The 15,502-nt window shown below is 44.6% G+C and overlaps 1 protein-coding gene and 1 pseudogene across 1 annotated transcript in view; both read left to right on the top strand.

The window, feature by feature from the left end:
- SYN2 (synapsin II) overlaps window positions 1-15,502 on the top strand; it is a 188,650-nt gene that overhangs the window by 57,838 nt on the left and 115,310 nt on the right. The gene's annotated exons all lie outside the window — the stretch shown is intronic.
- On the top strand, window positions 2,227-3,535 carry LOC129032703 (actin, cytoplasmic type 8-like; annotated as a pseudogene).

The following is a 15,502-nucleotide window of genomic DNA, read 5'->3' as shown; positions in this document are numbered from 1 at the left end:
CACTTTGGAAGGCTGAGGTGATAGGACAACTTGAGCCTAGGAGTTTGATACTAGCATGGGCAATGTGGCAAAATCCTGTCTCTACAAAAAGAAAAATTAGGCAGGTGTGGTGGCGCATGCCTATAGTCCCAGCTACTTGGGAGGCTGAGGTGGGAGGATCACCTGAACCTTGGGAGGTCAGGGATGCAGTGAGCTGTGATTATGCCACTGCACTCCAGCCTGGGTGACAGAGTGAGACCTTGTCTCGAATGAATGAATGAATAAATTAAAATTTGAACTCAAATGTAATAAGTGTATTTGATATATATCTACCACTTGATATCACTCTCTTTTTATAGAAACATTTAAAGCTCAACCTTTTATGTCTGAAAAAAGCTCAACCTTTCATGTCTGAAAATATCTTTATACTATCCTTGTACTTAACTGATAGTTTGCTGGCTTTAGAATTTTAGGTTGGAAGTCATTTTTCCTTAGAATGTTGAAGGCATTGCTCAATTATCTTCTGGCTTCCAGTATTGCTCCTGGGAAGTTTGCAGCCACTTTGATTCCTAATCTTTTGGATGTTGATCTGTTCCCACCCTCTTCCCTGAAAGCATTTGGAATTTTCTCTTTGGCTTGCTTTTCTGAAATTTATGATGGTGAATCTTGGTGAGAATCTATTTGCGTTTGTTTTGCTTGACTCTCTGGAGCCCTTTCAGTCTGGGTAACAAGCCTTTCAATTCTGAGGTATTTTCTTGAATTCCTTCATTGTTGATTTCCAATCCATATTTTTCTGTGCTCTCTTTTTAGAACTATTATTTGGATGTTGACCTTCTGAATCGATCAGCAGATTTAAATTTTTTTCTCTTCTGTTTTTCATTTCTGAGTTTTTTTTTCTGTATTTTTAGGAAGATTTTCTTGACTTTTCTTCCAACCTTCCTAATGAGTTTTCTTCCTGTGATATTATTTTCTCTCTTTAAAAATCTTTCCTGCTTAAAGTGTGCAATCCAATGGTTTTTAGTACATCCACAGGGTTGTGCAACTACCACATATCACTATCAATTTTAGAACATTTTCATTAACCGGAAATAAAGCTCTGTACCCATTGGTAGTCACACCCCTGTTTCTCCACACCTTCTCAGCCTTAGGTCACCACTTATCTGCTTTCTGCCTCTACAGAGTTGCCTGTTCTGAACACTTCATATAAATGGAGTCGTATAATATATAGTCTTCTGTCACTGGCTTTTTTCACTTAGCATAATGTTTTCAAGGTCCATCCATGTTGTAGCATGTGTCAGTACTTCATTCCATTTTATTGCTGACTGACATTCCATCATGTCTATACTACATTTTGTTTATTCATCAGTTGATGGACATTTGGGTTGTTTCCACTTTTTGGCCATATGAATAACGCTGCCATGAACATTTGTGTACAAATTGCGTGACCTTTTTTTTTTTTTTTTTGAGACAGAGTCTCGCCCTGTCTTCCAGGCTGGAGTGCAGTGGCGCAATCTCAGCTCACTGCAACCTCCGCCTCCCGGGTTCAAGCTATTCTCCTGCCTCAGCTTCCTGAGCAGCTGGGATTACAGGTACACGCCACCACGTGTGGCTAATTTTTGTATTTTTAGTAGAGACGGGGTTTCACCATGTTGGTCAGGCTGGTCTCAAATTCCTGACTTCGCGATCTGCCCGCCTCAGCCTCCCAAAGTGTTGGGATTACAGGTGTGAGCCACTGCGCCCGGCCGTGGACACATGTGTTTTAAACTCCTTTGGGTATACCTAAGGAGTGAAATTGCTGGCTGCTATGATAATTCTCTAATGTTTTGAGGAACTGCCAAACTGTATTTCCAAGTGTACACATTTTACATTTCCACCAGCAGTTTGTGAGGGTTCCAGTTTCTCCACATCACATCCTCATCAACATTTGTTATTGTCCATCTTTTTAATTATATTTATCCTACTGGGTGTGATTTGGTACCTCGGTTTTGTTTATTTGTTTTGTTTTGGGTTTGTTTTTTTGAGACAGAGTCTCTTTCTGTCTCCCAGGATGGAGTATAGTGGCATGGTCATAGCTCAGTACAGTCTCAATCTCCCAGGCTCAGTCAATCCTCCCACCTCAGCCTCCTGAGTAGCTGGGACCACAGGCACACACCACCACACCTGGCTAATTTTTAGTAGAGATGAGGTCTTGCAGTGTTGCCCAGGTTGGTCTCGAATTCCTCAAGCTCAAGCGATCCTCCCGCCTTGGCCTCCCAAAGTGCTGAGATGATAGGCATAAGCCACTATGCCTGTCTGGTACTCCAGTTTTGATATGCATTTTCCTGATGGTTAATGACGTTGAGTATCACACAGTTGCTGCCGCCAGCCCGTGCACCGTGTCCTCCCACCGCTCTGCCACCCTGCTCCTCCGCCTGTCACAATGGAAGAAGAGATTGCCATGCTGGTCATTGACAGTGTCTCCGGCATGTGCAAAGCTGGATTTGCTGGGGACGACGCCCCCAGAGCCGTGTTCCCCTCCATCCTCGGGCGCCCCTGGCACCAGGGCATGATAGTGGGCATGGGCCAGAAGGACTCCTACGTGGGTGATGAGGCCCAGAGCAAGCATGGCATCCTGACCCTGAAGATTGGGACTCTGACCCCATTGAGCACAGCATCGTCATCAACTGGGATGACATGAAGAAGATTTGGCACCACACCTACGATGAGCTGCGTGTGGCCCCGGAGGAGCACCTGGTGCTGCTGACAGAGGCCCTTGTGAACCCCAAGGCCAACAGAGAGAAGATGACCCAGATCATGTTTGAGACCTTCAACACCCTGTCCATGTACGTGGCCATCCAGGCCATGCTGTCCCTCTACACCTCTGGATGCACCACTGGCATTGTTATGGACCCTGGAGATGGGGTCACTCATATAGCGCCCATCTATGAGGCCTAAGCCCTCCCCCATGCCATCCTGTGTCTGGACCTGGCTGGTGGGGACCTGACTGACTACCTCATGAAGATCCTCACCAAGCGCAGCTACAGCTTCAACACCGTGGCTGAGTGGAGATCATGGGCGACATCAAGGAGAAGCCATGCTATGTTGCCCTGGACTTTGAACAGGAGATGGCCACCGCCGCATCCTCCTCCTCCTCCTCCCTGGAGAAGAGCTAGGAGCTGCCCGACAGCCTGGTCATCACCGTTAGCAACGAGTGGTCCTGGTGTCTGGAGGCGCTGTTATAGCCTTCCTTCCTAGGCGTGGAATCTTGTGGCATCCATTAGACCACCTTCAACTCCATCATGAAGTGTGATGTGGACATCTGCAAAGACCTGCATGCCAACAAGGTGCTGTCTAGCGGCACCACCATGTACCCGGGCATCACCAACAGGATGCAGAAGGCAATCACTGCCCTGGCACCCAGCACCATGAAGATCAAGATCATTGTGCCCCCAGAGCACAAGTACTCTGTGTGGATCCGCAGCTCCATCCTGGCCTCACTGTCCACCTTCCAGCAGATGTGGATTAGCAAGCAGGAGTACAAGTTGGCCCCTCCATCGTCCACCGCAAATGCTTCTAAATGTACCGTAAGCAGATGTGTAGCATTTGCTGCATGGGTTACTTCAGAAGTATAAATTGCCCCTGGCAAATGCATACACTTCATGCTAGCCTCATGAAACTGGAATAAGCCTTCAAAAAGAAATTGTCCTTGAAGCTTGTATCTGATATCAGCACTTGATTGTAGAACTTGTTGCTGATTTTGACCTTGTATTCAAGTTAACTTTTCCCCCTTGGTATTTGTAGAATGCCTATACATATCTTTGATTTCACCCCTTAGTACATGTGGCTTGGTCACTTTGTGGCTGATGTAAGAACGTGCTTGTGGAAGACAAGTCTGTGGCTTGGTGAGTCTGTGTGGCCAGCAGTATCCAATCTGTGCAGGGTATTAATGTGTCAGGACTTAGTGTTCTGGAATTTCTCTAGAGGCTGGTAAGGGCTCCTGAACCAGTAGTTTCTGTCCTGCTGGTCTGTCAGGGTTGGAAAAGTCCAAGCCATAGGACCCAGTTTCCTTTCTTAGCTGATGTTTTCCTGCCAGAACACCGAGGGCTGTTAACTTGCCTTGAGTTGGAAGCGGTTTGTATTTACACCTGTAAATGTATTAATCCTTTTAATTTATGTAAGGTTTTTTTGTATGCAATTCTCAGTTCTTCAAAGAGATGACAACAAATTTTGGTTTTCTACTGTTACGTGAGAACATTAGGCCCCAGCAGCACATCATTGTGTAAGGAAAAACAAAAATGCTGCCGTTAAAAAAATATATTTTTTTATATGATTTTGGCTATTTGTATATGTTCTTTGCAGAAATATCTATTTAAATCTTTTGACTATTTTAGAATTGGGTTGTCTTTTTATTATTGAAATATAAGAATACTTTATATATTCTGGATACCAAACCCTTATCAGATATATGATTAGCAAATATTTTCTCCTGTTCTATGAGTTGAATTTTTACTCTATTCATACTATCTTTTGAAACACAAGAAATTTTGTTAAAGTCCAAATGTGTTTATTTTTTCCTTTGTTGGTTGTGGTTTTGAGGTCATATCTGTTATCTAGTCCGAAGTCACAAAGATTTATGGCTTTATTTTCTTTTAAGAATTTTATAGATTTAGCCCTTACATTTAAGACCTTCATCCATTCTGAGTTAATTTCTGTATGTAGTATGAAATAGTGGTCTAAATTCATTATTTTGGATATGGGTATATGGTTGGCCCAGCACCATTTGATGAAAATATTCTTTTTTCTCCATTGACTTGTCTTGGTACCCTCACCAAAAGTAAATTGACCATAAATGTGAAGGTCTGTTTCTGGGTTTCTCCTATTTATGTTTTTAGCTTCCAAGAGCTCTTTGTTTTTCTCCAATTGCTTCCATATTCATCCTGTTTTTCTATCATGGGCCCATTATCTTTATGAAGATATTAATAATGGCTTTTAAAGCTTTCATTTCTCTGCATAGTCTCTGTTTCTCCAGGTTACCTTTTTCTCTGCTCACGGTCTTGATCTCTATTTTATTCCATAGTGTCTATTAAAATATGTATTGTTCTCAATTGTCTGCTCAAGTTTAAAGACAGAGCACTAAAGGCTAATTGAAAGCTCTGTGCATTTAAGTAGAGCCTACCAGCTGTGGGCCTCACTGTCAGATGATCTAGTAGACTCTATCAATGTGGCAATATCTAAATTGTTTTTCTTAAACAACTTAGAAAGCTCTCTCTTACTCTTCATGGAAGGGTATAATCATGGCTCCCAACATTCTGCAGTTTCAGTGTGGAGTGGACTGGGTTTTTTCAACTGTTAGAAAGTAAGTTTTCCCTTAGTTCTACATGTTTTCAGTAAAGCATCTGCATCTTCAAAAGTGTCTAGTGGCCCCTAGGGCAAAACCCCTGCTTTTTAACTTCTTCAGAGAATAAATTCTGGTTTCCTGTATGGATTAAGGGGCACCAAGGTGATGAGTCACCCAGCGAGGTATAATAGTGGAGATGACATAGAGGCCTAAGTGCTTCTTAAAAATCAGCTCACCTGTATGTATAACACCACTTCCAGAGACTTTTGGAGGTTCCATGGTATAAACCAGGCTGCTTTTTCCCCACTGCTGGCTTAGGACTCAGCTTTCTCAAATCTGCAGTCAGTTACCACTCCCTCCATTCTCCAATATCCACAATTTTGTTGCTGCAATTTCTTCTTCCATTCTCTTCGTCCTTGTGGGTTTATAACTAAAAAGAAAACCAAAAATAAAGCAACCCTTTACATTTATTGTAGATGGATTTCTGGAGGTAAAAAGTTAACTATTTGTGTTCATTCTGTCATCTTTAACCACAAGACAGAATATTAAACAATATTTTTGCTATTGGTTTGTAATTTATGTTATAAGCACATTAGAGCCAAAGATAAAACCTTTGAGATTTGTTGAGGGTGGCTTTATGAGCCTTGGATCGATTGATTTTTATAAATGTTTCATATGTGCTTAAGAAGAATGTACTCTATAATTGTTGGTATCTAAATCATTTGTTGGATCAAACTTGCTAATTATTATATAAATATTCACATACTTGGTAATTTTCTTATTCTTAATCTATCAATTATCTAGAGAGGTTTGTTAAAATCTACCACTTCAATTGTAGACTTGTCAGTTTCTCCTTGTAAATAAATCTGTCAACTTTTGCTTCATATATTTAGAAGCTATGAATTAGGGCCATACATGTTCCAGAATAGTTCTATCTTCTTGCTAGATTACTCCTATTAATCGTATATAATAGGCCTCTTTATTTCTCCATCAATGCTTTTTGCCATTAGTTCTGTTTTATCTATCATATAGTTTTGTCTAATTTTAGCCTGGTACAGCTTTTTCTATCCCTCTACTTTCAGCCTTTCTATGTTTATGTATTTTAGGTGTATCTCTTGCAAAACAGCCTATAAATGAATTTTTAAAATCAATCTGACAGTATTTGTCTTAACTTGAAATTTTACATTTATTATAATTACTGATGTTAGATTTATTTCTACTGTTTGTATAATGCTCACTACTGTGTTTTTACTATTTATCGTTTTCTTTTTCTTTCCTGCCTTCTACCAGATTGCAAGCCCTCCCACTCTTTTTTCAGTCCATTAATTTGGAAGTTATATATTCTGTTTGTATTATGTTAGTGAATACTCTTAAAATTTTAAAGTTGCAGTTGACTTAAAGTCCAAATTCAGTCAAATTCTTTATTCTTCTCCAAAACAACTCCACAGTCTTGTTCTGATTATGTGTTATTATTGTCCAGTTTTTATACTTGTTTTTATATTCAAATTTGTTCTTTTTTGTTGTTCTGTGGCTTGGATTTATACAGGAGTCTTAATTCTGCCTTATGCAGACTCTTCTTACTCCCTATATTTAGTTGATTGGACCAGGGGTAGACACTGGATCTAAGTCAGGCTAACTCCTGGAAACCTGAAACTGGGCCCAAGAGACACTAGTTGGAACTAGTGAAAAGCCAGAGATGAGAGAGAGGGAAAATTTGGTTGTTGATGACTTTGCAGTTTCTGATTCCAGTTTCTCAAGAGGTGCAGCTTTGGAGTTCTCTGAGATGTCCCTGTATCCTTGCAATAAATTCTCCTGTTTTGTTAAAGTAATTTATAGTGGGTTTCTTTCTTGTTATCAAAGGAACTTGAAAATGCCATTCTCTTCCCAGAATTACTAATTTTAAATTAATTATATCATTGCACATCTGTTTAATACTGCATAGCTTACTAAATATGTACTGTCATTAATTCTATTCTCCTCACAACAATGTGAATATTAATGGTTTTTCAACTAGATAAATGAGGAAACTGAGGCCCAGACTCAGGAAGTGATTGGCCCAAGTTCTTAAAGATATGGTTGATCAGCTTATATGAAAACCCAGGTGTTATTTTTAGCCCAGGGGCTTCCTATGCACCATTGCATTCTAAATTGTCCTAAGGTTGTCACAAAGGTTGTTTTCATAACATAGAGCTTCATCTTCTCCAAAGAAATAGAATAGAGATTATAGGGAAAAGCTTTTATATTAAATGCTTAGATAGTATAATGAGAAATGTGTTATTCTATTTGGAGGAAAATTACTTTGAGTACAATTGATATGATATCAATTGCTATGATACATGGTTTTTAATAACCAACACAGGTGGAGGCTTATAATAAAAGGATGCCTTACAGTAGAAGAATGAAATAACCTGCAGTCCACATTTATCTGTGAATGCTACTCAGTTTTCTTTCTTCTTAGCCTTGCAGTTTTCTTTAAATTAGAAAATTAAATCTTCAGGGTCATTATTTTAAAAGATATTCTATTCTTCCTCTTCCCTGATAACAAATTCCTTATATATTAAGAATTACTGGAACAATATTTTTATCCTGTATATGGCCAGTGATTTAAAGGATGCTTTCCATTTCTGAAATTGCATTAGGAGTACATAAATGCTTTTTAAAAATTATTCAGTAAAGCAAGTATGATACCTATTTGCAACACTAGGCCACATGTGGGATTTTTGAAACAATGAATTAGTCACTGTCTTTAAAGAGCATATAGCTGATAATATTACCAGCCAATATTCCTTGAATGCTTACTATTTGCCAGTCACTGTTGTAAATTTTTTTTTTTTTTTTTTTTTTTTTTTTTTTTTAGTATTTATTGATCATTCTTGGGTGTTTCTCGGAGAGGGGGATGTGGCAGGGTCATAGGATAATAGTGGAGAGAAGGTCAGGAGATAAACACATGAACAAAAGTCTCTGGTTTTCCTAGGCAGAGGACCCTGCGGCCTTCTGCAGTGTTTGTGCCCCTGGGTACTTGAGATTAGGGAGTGGTGATGACTCTTAAAGAGCATGCTGCCTTCGAGCATCTGTTTAACAAAGCACATCTTGCACCGCCCTTAATCCATTTAACCCTGAGTTGACACAGCACATGTTTCAGAGAGCACGGGGCTGGGGGAAAGGCCATAGATCAACAGCATCCCAAGGCAGAAGAACTTCTCCTAGTCAGAACAAAATGGAGTCTCCTATGCCCACCTCTTTCTACACAGACACAGCAACAATCTGATCTCTCCTTCCTTTCCCCACACTTCCCCCTCTTCTTTTCAACAAAACCGTCATCGTCCTCATGGCCCGCTCCCGATGGTCGCTGTCTCTTCGGAGCTGTTGGGTACACCTCCCAGACAGGGCGGCCGGGCAGAGGCGCTCCTCACTTCCCAGACGCGGCGGCCGGGCAGAGACGCTCCTCACCTCCCAGACGGGGCGGACGGGCAGAGGCGCTCCTCACTTCCTCCCAGCCGGGGTGGCAGCCAGGCAGAGGCGCTCCTCACCTCCCAGACAGGGCGGCTGGGCAGAGGCGCTCCTCACTTCCCAGAGGGGGTGGCCGGGCAGAGGCGCTCCTCACTTCCCAGACCGGGCGGCCGGGCAGAGGCGCTCCTCACCTCCCAGACGGGGCGGCCGGGCAGAGACACTCCTCACCTCCCAGACCAGGCGGCCGGGCAGAGGCGCTCCTCACTTCCCAGACGGGGCGGCCGGGCAGAGACGCTCCTCACTTCCTCCCAGACGGGGTGGAGGCCAGGCAGAGGCGCTCCTCACCTCCCAGACAGGGCGGCCGGGCAGAGGTGCTCCTCACTTCCCACACTGGGTGGCCGGGCAGAGGCGCTCCTCACCTCCCAGACAGGGTGGCCAGGCAGAGGCGCTCGTCACTTCCCAGACGGTGTGGCGGCTGGGCAGAGGCGCTCCTCACTTCCTCCCAGACGGGGTGGCGGCCAGGCAGAGGCGCTCCTCATCTCCCAGACGGGGCGGCCGGGCAGAGGTGCTCCTCATCTCCCAGACGGGGCAGCCGGGCAGAGGTGCTCCTCACTTCCTCCCAGATGGGGTGGCAGCCGGGCAAAGGCACTCCTCACCTCCCAGACGGGGCGGCCGGGCAGAGGCGCTCCTCACTTCCCAGACGGGGCGGCCGGGCAGAGGCGCTCCTCACTTCCCAGATGGGGCGGCAGGGCAGAGGCGCTCCTCACTTCCTCCCAGATGCGGTGGCAGCCAGGCAGAGGCGCTCCTCACCTCCCAGACGGGGCGGCCGGGCAGAGGTGCTCCTCATCTCCCAGACGGGGCAGCCGGGCAGAGGTGCTCCTCACTTCCTCCCAGACGAGGTGGCGGCCGGGCAGAGGCACTCCTCACCTCCCAGACGGGGCGGCTGGGCAGAGGCGCTCCTCACCTCCCAGACAGGGTGGCCAGGCAGAGGCGCTCCTCACTTCCCATATGGGGTGGCGGCCGGGCAGAGGCGCTCCTCCCTTCCCAGATGGGGCAGCCGGGCAGAGGCTCCTCACTTCCTCCCAGACGCGGTGGTGGCCAGGCAGAGGCGCTCCTCACCTCCCAGACGGGGCGTCCGGGCAGAGGTGCTCCTCACTTCCTCCCAGACGGGGTGGCAGCCGGGCAGAGGCACTCACTCCTCACCTCCCAGACGGGGCGGCCGGGCAGAGGCGCTCCTCATCTCCCAGACGGGGCAGCCGGGCAGAGGTGCTCCTCACTTCCTCCCAGACGGGGTGGCAGCCGGGCAGAGGCACTCCTCACCTCCCAGACGGGGCGGCCGGGCAGAGGCGCTCCTCACTTCCCAGACGGGGCGGCCAGGCAGAGGCGCTCCTCACTTCCTCCCAGATGGGGTGGTGGCCAGGCAGAGGCGCTCCTCACCTCCCAGACGGGGCGGCCGGGCAGAGGTGCTCCTCATCTCCCAGACGGGGCAGCCGGGCAGAGGTGCTCCTCACTTCCTCCCAGACGAGGTGGCGGCCGGGCAGAGGCACTCCTCATCTCCCAGACAGAGTGGCCAGGCAGAGGCGCTCCTCACTTCCCATATGGGGTGGCGGCCGGGCAGAGGTGCTCCTCCCTTCCCAGATGGGGCAGCCGGGCAGAGGCGCTCCTCACTTCCTCCCAGACGGGGTGGCGGCCAGGCAGAGGCGCTCCTCACCTCCCAGACGGGGCGGCCGGGCAGAGGTGCTCCTCACTTCCTCCCAGACTGGGTGGCAGCCGGGCAGAGGCACTCACTCCTCACCTCCCAGACGGGGCGGCCGGGCAGAGGCGCTCCTCACTTCCCAGATGGGGCGGCCGGGCAGAGGCGCTCCTCACATCCCAGACGATGGGCGGCTGGGCAGAGGCGCTCCTCACTTCCTCCCAGACCGGGCGGCCGGGCAGAGGCGTTCCTCACCTCCTAGACGGGGTGGCCAGGCAGAGGCGCTCCTCACATCCCAGACGATGGGCAGCCGGGCAGAGACGTTCCTCACTTCCTATACGGGATGGCGGCCGGGCAGAGGCGCTCCTCACTTCCCAGATGGGGCGGCTGGGCAGAGGGGCTCCTCACATCCCAGACGATGGGCGGCCAGGCAGAGACGCTCCTCACTTCCTAGACGGGGTGGTGGCAGGGCAGAGGCTGTAATCTTAGCAGTTTAAGAGGCCAAGGCAGGAGGCTGGTAGGTGGAGGTTGTAGCCAGCCGAGATCACGCCACTGCACTCCAGCCTGAGCACCATTGAGCATTGAGTGAGCGAGACTCCGTCTGCAATCCCAGCACCTCGGGAGGCCGAGGCAGGCAGATCACTCGAGGCCAGGAGCTGGAGACCAGCCCGGTCAACACGCCGAAACCCTGTCTCCACCAAAAACACAAAAACCATTCAGGCGTGGCGGCGCGCGCCTGCAATCCCAGGCACCTGGCAGGCCGAGGCAGGAGAGTCACAGGAGCCCGAGGCAGGGTGGTTGCAGCGAGCCGAGATCACGGCAGTACAGTCCAGCTTCAGCAACAGAGGGAGACCGAAAAAAGAAGGAGAGGGAGACCGAAGAAAGGGGAGAGGGAGAGGAGGGAGAGGGAGAGGAGGGAGAGGGAGAGGAGGGAGAGGGAGAGGGAGAGGAGAGGGAGATGGAGAGGGAGAGGAGGGAGAGGGAGAGGAGACTGTTGTAAATATTTTAGATCATATGTTGATTCACTTAATCTTCACGACAGTCCTGTGAGGTATATACTATTATTATCACCATTTTATAGATGAGAATATTGAGGTGCCTTTACAGAGAAGGGTAGAGTAACAAGCTCAAGTCACATAGCTAGTAAGTTGTAAAGCCAGGACTAGAATATATGCCTGACTTGCTGCAAAGTTCATGCTTTTTCTTCTTATGCCATGCTGCCTTTAGAGCTGAGGAAAAGCAGTCTAGTGGGGAGGCTAATGAAATAATACCAGTGTGAGGCAATAAGTTCCTGGAATAAGTGCAGTCATATTACCACATTTCTTGAATTTTCTCAGTAGTGATTTCAGATACTCTCCTTGTCCCTATGAGCCATGAAAATGTTAGGCAAAATCTTGTGTTTTTTAGTACATAAAGTAATTGTTTTTTGAACCTAGAAGTAATTATATTTCTTTTCTCAGGCTGTGTACAGATTTTTGATTACGGTAACATGATCGCCATGGGAAGTAAGGATGGAGAAAAAAATCATTTCAAGGGAATCATAATAATAATACATATTCACCTTTTTTCAGTCATTACTAGATAACATGATCACCATGGGAAGTGAGAATGGAAAAAAAGATGATTTCAAGGGAATCATACTGATAATACCTAGGTTTTTATCAGTCATTACTAGGTGTTAGACACTATGCTAAGTGTTTTACCCATTTTAATTTAACCTCACAACAATTCTGTTAAGTAAGTAGTATTACTCACCAAAGCTAAGAAAGGTTAAGTAAGTTGTACAGTCTCACATGGCTCATTAGTGATGGAACTGTGTTTTGAACACAGGTCTATCCCATTACAGACCTCTTTGAAACTGCTTCTGGAAACAAATTTGATGTCACTCGAATAGCCCAGGGATGCTAAGATTACAACATGTCAAATGCCTCTGTGGTGACAGATGGTTTGGATAACAAGATTGATTGAAGTTAACTTTAACCTGAGAAATTGTGTGGTTTTAGATGGAAGAAGAGGTGTTGAAGGAAGACTGAGCCAGCTGCTGACCAATGGGATAGAATTTGAGAGGGAGAAGTGTTGGAAGTGGAGTTACAGTTTCCTCCCTGATTTTTTCCTGATTAACTTTACTACTCAGTGCAGGTTTGCGATGGGGCAATCTTGCTACAGTATCTCCTCTATGAACTAGTCTCCACACCTAGTTAAGTTAATATGGGTAGTTAGGTTAATATGTAAAGTTAAGCATTGAGCTTGATATCAGTGACCCAATTAAGATGGTTTCACTCCCAAGAAAATTCGTATAAGAATAACTCTAAGCATGGCCATAGATTTTAATCAAACCTTGCATAGAATTTTTTTTCTTTTTTTAAAAAAAATTTATTTTTCTTTTAAGTTCCAGGGCACATGTGCAGGATGTGCATGTTTGTTACATAGGTAAACATGTGCCATGGTAGTTTGCCGCACCTGTCAACCCATCACCTAGGTGTTAAGCCTAGCATGCATTAGCTATTTTTCCTAATGATCTCCCTTCCCCCACCCAACTCCTGACCGGCCCCAGTGTGGTGTTCCCCTCCCTGTGTCCATATGTTCTCATTTTCAGCTTCTACTTACAAGTGAGAATATGCAGTGTTTGGTTTTCTGTTCCTGTGTTAGCTTGCTAAGGATAATGGCTTCCAGCTCCATCCATGTCCCTGCAAAGGACATGATCTCATTCCTTTCTATGGTTGCATAGTATTCCATGGTGTATACGTACCACATTTTCTTTATCTGGCCTATCCTTGATGGGCATTTGGGTTGATTTCATGTTTTTGCTATTGTGAATAGTGTTGCAATGAACATACATGTGCATGTATCTTTGTAATAGAATGATTTATATTCCTTTGGGTATATACCCAGTAATGGGATTGCTGGGTCAAATGGTATTTCTGGTTCTAGGTCTTTGTGGAATTGGCACACCATCTTCCACAGTGGTTGAACTAATTTACATTCTCACCAACAGTGTAAAAGTGTATTTATTTCTCTGCAACCTTGCCAGCATCTGTTGTTTCTTGACTTTTTAATAATCACCTTCTGACTGGTGTGAGATGGTATCTCATTGTGGTTTTGATTTGCATTCTCTAATGATCAGTGATGTTGAGCTTTTTTTCATGTTTGCTGGCTGTATGGAATGTCTTCTTTTGGGAAGTGTCTGTTCATATCTTTTGCCCACTTTTTAATGGGGTTGTTATTTTCTTGTAAATTTGTTTAAACTCTTTGTAGATTCTGGATATTAGGCCTTTGTCAGATGGCTAGATCACAAAAATTTTCTCCCACTTTGTAGGTTGCCTGTTCACAGTGATTATAGTTTCTTTTGCTGTGCAGAAGCTCTTTAGTTTAATTATATCCCATTTGTCAGTTTTTGCTTTTGTTGTGATTGCTTTCATCATGACATCTTTGTCTGTGCCTATGTCCTAAATGGTATTCCCTAAATTTTCTTCTAGGGTTTTTATAGTTTTGGATTTTACATTTAACTATTTAATCTATCTTGAGTTAATTTTTGTATAATGTGTAAGGAAGGGGTCCAGTTTCAATTTTCTGCATATGGCTAGCCAGTTCTCCCGGCACCATTTGTTAAATAGGGAATCCTTTCCCCATTGCTTGTTTTGTCAGCTTTGTCGAAGATCAGGTGGTTGTAGATGTGCAGTCTTATTTCTGAGTTCTCTATTCTGTTCCATTGGCCTATGTGTCTGTTTTTGTACCATTACCATGCAGTTTTGGTTACTGTAGCCTTTTAATGTAGCTTGAAGTCCAGTAGTGTGATGCCTCCAACTTTGTTCTTTTTGCTTAGGATTGTCTTGGCTATACAAGCTCTTTTTTGGTTTCATATGAATTTTAAAATACTTTCTTCTAATTCTGTGAAGAATGTCAATGGTAGTTTAATGGGAATAGCATTGAATCTGTAAATTACTTTGGGGAGTATGGCTATTTTCACCATATTGATTCTTCCTGTCCATGAACATGGGATGTTTTTCCGTTTGTGTCCTCTCTGATTGTCTTGAGCCATGGTGTGTAGTTCTTCTTGAAGAGGTCCTTCACTTCCCTTGTTAGCTGTATTGCTAGGTATTTTATTCTTTTTAGCAATTGTGAACAGGAGTTCATTCATAATTTGGCTCTCTGCTAGCCTGTTGGTGTATAGGAATGCTTGAGACTTTTGCACATTGATTTTGTATCCTGAGACTTTGCTGAAGTTGCTTATCAGCTTAAGAAGCTTTTGGGCTGAGATGATAGGGTTTTCTAGATATAGGATCATGTCATCTGTAAACAAAGACAATTTGACTTCCTCTCTTCCTATTTGAATATCCTTTTTTCTTTCTCTTGCCTGATTGCCCTGGCCAGAACTTTCAATATTATGTTGAATAGGAGTGGTGAGAGAGGGCATCCTTGTCTTGTGCTGATTTTCAAGGGGAATGCTTGCAGCTTTTGCCCATTCAGTATGATATCGACTGTGGGTTTGTCATAAATGGCTATTATTATTTTGATGTGTGTTACTTCAGTACCTAGTTTATTGAGAGTTTTTAACATGAAGGTATGTTGAATGTTATCGAAGGACTTTTCTGCATCTATTGAGATAATCATGTGGTTTTGTCTGTAGTTGTTTATGTGATTAATTACATTTACTGATTTGTGTATGTTGAACCAGCCTTGCATCCCAGGAATGAAGCCAATTTGATTGTGGTGAATAAGCTTTTTTGGTGTGCTGCTGTAATCAGTTTGCCAGTATTTTATTGAGAATTTGTGCATCGATGTTTATCAGGGATATTGGCCTGAAGTTTTCTTTTTTTGTTGTTTCTCTGCCAGGTTTTGATATAAGGTGATGCTGGCCTCATAAAATGAATTAAGGAAGAGTCCTTCCTTTTCAATTGTTTGGAATAGTTTCAGAAGAAAGGGTATCAGCTCATTTTTTACCTCTGGTAGAATTCAGCTGTGTATCCATCTGGTCCTGGGCTTTTTCTGGTTGGTAGGCTACTTATTAATGTCTCAGTTTCAGAACTTGTTATTGGTCTGTTCAGGGATTCAACTTCTTCCTG

This window comes from Pongo pygmaeus, chromosome 2 (assembly GCF_028885625.2).
Source record: "Pongo pygmaeus isolate AG05252 chromosome 2, NHGRI_mPonPyg2-v2.0_pri, whole genome shotgun sequence".
Classification (NCBI taxonomy): Eukaryota; Metazoa; Chordata; class Mammalia; order Primates; family Hominidae; genus Pongo; species Pongo pygmaeus.
The sequence above is the reverse complement of the archived record's forward strand: the minus strand, read 5'-3'. Positions and strand labels throughout refer to the sequence as shown.